General features: G+C 36.8%; 1 long non-coding RNA gene across 1 annotated transcript; it reads left to right on the top strand.

Moving 5' to 3' along the window:
* Positions 1-487: 487 nt before the first annotated feature.
* Positions 488-2,380, top strand: LOC131611842 (uncharacterized). The gene is made up of 2 exons (XR_009287191.1): positions 488-1,561; positions 2,129-2,380. It is a non-coding gene; the product is annotated as an uncharacterized LOC131611842 (long non-coding RNA).
* Positions 2,381-5,054: the final 2,674 nt, after the last annotated feature.

Genomic DNA, 5,054 nt, shown 5'->3' with positions numbered 1-5,054 from the left:
CAAAATAGTACAAAAATCGAATTTAAAATACTATTATTTTTATGGTTTTTTATGTGCCAAAAAGACAAGAATTTGATCAAGCAAAAAGAAATGAAATAAAAGCCTAAACTAATGTTTATTTGTTGATTATTTTTATATGTCAAAACATGTATTTAAGTCTCAAAATGATAGGAAAAAATCAGTTTTTATTCACTAAAAAGAAATGGCAAAGAAAACTAATAGAACCTAAAAATATTAATGGAAACAAAGTAAACAGAGGGGTGTGAATCTGAAAAATTCGTATGGCCCAAAGAAGTTTTATTGTGACAGTTTTCTCTTATGTCAAAAATGAAGACAATGGGCCAGGGGTGTGTGCTAGCAGTTACGGCCCAATAGAGTTTATTAGTATTCAGATTAGTCCAAATTATCACAACTTTAATCAACAATTAATGACATTAAATCAGAGACTGAATTTCTGTTAACATTCTCCATTAACTTAATTAATTCATTCTGTTAATTAATAATAGAAAACAAATTGAAATGAAAAAGAAAAATAAATTGAAATGAAAAAAGAAAAGGGATTAGGGTTAGAACCTTGCGTCGTTCCCCCTTCCCTACTCGTCTCTCACTCTCGCGAATGGCGCACCTGAGCGGCGCCGGAGAAATTCACCCTCTCCGATCGGCCATCCACCAACGACACCACTCAATATCTCTCTTCGCACCCTCAATCTCGGCAAAGAACTCTTCTCCTCTCACGAGCAAGATGAAGCGGCGGCGGTGATTCTGCCCTTCTTCTCCGATCAAACTCTCTATCGCCGTCACGAAACAACCATCAAACTCTCTATCGCCGTCACGAAACAACCGCGAGACAACAATTCTCTCGTCTCTTCGTCTCCGATTCAGATCCTCCGCCTCATCATCATCGATTGCCTCGCACTCTTCCTCTTCATGAACGACGCGCGGAGAGTCTCACCGTCTCCGATCAAAACTCCGGCCAACGCCATGAACAAGCTCTCGTTTCTGCCCTCTCGTTTCTGTTAGCCTTTTTTCTGACGATTTTGTTGACTAATTGAGGTGATTGAAGGATTGAGGATTGGATATTGAAGGAGATGGAAGAAGCTTCGATGAATGAGGATTGAAGGTTGTTGATGTGTTTGGCTATGGTGATTGGAGGTTTGATTGAATGATGAAGGTGGTGATGGTTTGTGAATGATGAAGATTGAGTTGTGCAGAATGATGGAGTGAAGTGAAGTCGTGAAGAAGCTGATGCAGATTGAAAAACCAGTGGAGGATTTGTAGGTTGATGAGGTGATGAAGATTAAAGAAGATAGGGTTTTTGAGAGTGAAGGTTTAGAGATTTTGAGGGGAAGAAGATGGAAATTGGAGTGTGAAGCGATGAAGATGATGGAGAGTTGAACTTTGATGAATGATGAAGATGGAAATGGTGCGGAGATAGTGAATTGAGAGTGAAAGTCCAGAAGGAAGAATGGTGGAGAGAAGGTAAAGATGGTGGAGAGTTATGGAGGAATTGAAGAAAATGGTTGAAACCTGAAGCACTGCAGAAGATGATGATTATATAGAGGTAAGTCCCTTGACTTTTTCTGTCACATTCTGAACCTTCTCCTGCTGAATAATTCTCAATGATTCTGTTCACTTTCAGTTAGTTTGTTATGGAGCTGTTGGTTAGTTAGCATATTCTGTTAGAGTTTGTTAGAATGAGTAACTGATTCTGTTTGAGTTAGTTATAGGTGAGTAATGAAACAGGTTAGTTATATGCGGTTATTGATAGTTGGAACTGTTTTTAGTTTGGTATGTGGAAATTCTGTTAGAGAAGTTAGGGAAGTTTTGTTTGGATTTTCGGTTAGGGGTTAGTTATGGATGGAGGGCTGAGATGGTTAGAGTTAGTTAGTGAATTGATGGTGACAGTTATGAGTTGGTTAACAGTTAGTATTTCTGTTATAGGGTTGAGTGTTAATTGGTTTAAAAAGTGGTTAGGAAAGGTTTGGTTTAATATAGTGAATGAATGCTGATTTTCTTATTGTTTATGCAGGGCTTTTATACTAGTGCAGTTTGGATTTATTTGTGTACATTCTGAACTGGTGTGAACACAAATGGTTTCTTTTTGATGTGTATGTATGCTGATGTGTAGGGATGCATGATAACACCATTTCTGTTTTGCTGGTGCAGTAGGAGTTTATGAGGATTGAAGATGGAAAATGATGGATGACGAAAAGAGGTTTGAAGATGGAACAAGAGATGGAACCAAGGCTTGGCTACAAGAATAGAAATAACTTTTGTATTCAAATGGTGTAATGTGCAATTGGATATGGATTTATAAAAGTGTATTCTTGTATGTTGACTTTTGATGATTTGTCATGAACATAAATGGACTTTGGTGAAATATTTGGATGAAGAAACTTGGATAATAATGTATTTGACCATGCTCTGACAATGCTCAGATAAATTGAACTTTGAAGTTGAATCTTAACAAATGAATTGGATCTTAAATGACATTGGCCTTTGTGAATAAAGTTGGATGATGATAAATGCTACTTGAGTGACCATAATGATACAGACCTTGGAACTTGTTTCTACGCCCTCCAATTTTGCAAGCTCAAGCAACTTGGATCCACCTAAGTCCGTCTCCAATTAATAAACTCCAATGATAAACTTAAGTAATTAACCAAAACTCTAATTTTCTCTTGAGATATAAAATTGATGACTAGAGATGTGGGAAACAACCAAAGTACAATACCAAGTAAACTTCTTTTAATCCCCGATGAAACAATATGCACTTGATGTTCTTAAGGAATTTTGATAAAGATGTTGTAGCTTGACATCCTTGAATGAAGAGGGGCCTTGAGACCATGGATACCTTAATTACCTACATCCTTGATCATAAACCAGATTGCATGATATGTTAGATGACCTAAAATGCAAATGAAGTTAAGAACAATAAGCTAGCTAGTAGAAAAATTGGATGGGCAAATTTTGGGGTGCAACAGTGCCTTGCTTAAAGCTCAAGGTTGAAGCTTGAATTAAATCTCTATTTACAGTAAAGAGACATGAAATCATCTTTACAGAGAGGTATTTCTACTATTCCACCACAAACATTAAAAGAGTGACAGAATAACATAATTCATTTCATTCAAGAGGGGGAAATTACTTGTGTATGTGCAAGTATACCAGTCAACTGCGTCTTGAATGAAAGAAAGATGCTCATCCAAATTAAGGAAAGTTACCACATGCCTGGGTTTACTGCCAGAGCATGCCTTTCAAAATCCTAAATGGGAGACTGATTAAAATTAAAATGTAGTGTAATGTTTGTTTGTTTGAATGTGGTGAGATAGGAGAAAGATCTCTCCATAGAGATAAGTGATAAGTGCCAAAATGTTGTTATTTTGAGTATATAATTGTGGCACTTATCGATTCTATTCATTCTAATTTTGTAATGAAATCCCCACTTTTATGTATATATTAGCTTACTTTAGTTTTCATTTGTTTTATGTATCATTTACTAGGTTTTCTTTATGTTTTTGTAGGTATTTTATATTTTGGGAAGCTTGGAATGAAGCGAGCAAGTTTGGGGCACTTTGGAGCAATTTTGGAGCCATTTTGGAGAAGTTTTGTTCAGCAAGCTCCGCTGAGCGCCCGTCCAGCACGCTTTCCAGTGGCAAACCAATTTTCCTGGTCGCTAAGCGGAGTTCTGGCCGCTGAGCGGACCCCTGTTTACTGTTCTAGATATTTTTGTAATAAGTGTAGTCCGCTCAGCGAGGTTTGCCCGCTTAGCGAACCTGCGCAGAATTGTCTATATATTTCTTCAATTGAACCATTTTAGGGTTATGGTTTTGGAGAGTTTATGGTTCCAACTCCATCATTTTCATTCTTAGAGTAGGAATAGCTTAGAAAACAATACCGGGTCATGCACTTGGATGATTGGAGGTGGATTTCTCATCAACCGGAGCTGACAACCCGCGAGATGTTTGGTTTATCTCTTCTATTCTCTGTGTATTTCTTTTTGTTGGTTTTGTTTGTATAGTTACTCGAATCTTATGTATATTTACCGATTATAATGTCATGTTTAACTTGCTTTATAAATCTGTGTTTATGTTATCCTGGATTTTTGCTCTGTGCTGGAGATTTGAGTTGCTTTAGAGATAAACTGCTTGAATCTTTATCTAGGATGATTATCTGTTAGTTTCTGAACTCTTGAGATAGATTTAGAGCTAGCATTCACTGTTTGTATCTGTTCTTAATGCTTTCGTGTTTGAGTGGCGCGCGAGAGATCGCCGACACGAGAATACTGATGTTCTCGCGACTTCGCGTTAGAGATAACCTTAGTTGTGAGATGATCTCGTTTGTGCTCCAGAGATGGACGCTTATGTGAGAGATACGTGATGACATAGATGAGTATCGTAGGTTGAGTATAACGGGTTGGTAAGTGTATGTTTGTGAAGAGTGAATATATTTATATTCCTGATAAGTTATTTCTCTTCTAAGAAAGTGTTTACTCTTTTACTATCTATATCTTTGTTTACTTTTTGCTCATTCAATCCCGAGCTCGAAACCATAGAAACTATTGAATGGCATCTCTACATCTCTGTGGACACGATAAATCCTGGATCAATATTTCCAAAACTTTTGTTGCTTGCTGCTATGCCTGCATCAACAATAAGCTATATCTATCTACTGTATAAAAGATTTGACTTTAGCTGGCTTGTATGAGGCCCAAGCTTGAGTATTTTTGATTGATTGATTTTATTCACTCTGAGAGATGACTCCACTGGGGATTAACTTAAACTAAAAGGTTATGGTGTTCTGTACAAAGCCCATAATTGAGGCTGACTCTAGTTGGAGAGTGTTTATTTTGATGGATTTTATTTGGTGTTCTGTACAAAGCCCATAATTTTGGCTGACTCTTAATTGGGGAATATATATATATATATATATATATATATATATATATATATATATATATATATTTACACTGACTCTACTTAGGGAGTATATTATTTTCTGCCTTGTATGAAGCCCGAGGTTGTGGCGGACTCTAGCTAGGGAAGTCATTATTTTCT

The sequence above is a fragment of the Vicia villosa genome, linkage group LG6, assembly GCF_029867415.1.
Source record: "Vicia villosa cultivar HV-30 ecotype Madison, WI linkage group LG6, Vvil1.0, whole genome shotgun sequence".
Taxonomy (NCBI): Eukaryota; Viridiplantae; Streptophyta; class Magnoliopsida; order Fabales; family Fabaceae; genus Vicia; species Vicia villosa.
This window is presented reverse-complemented; position numbering and strand designations above follow the sequence as displayed.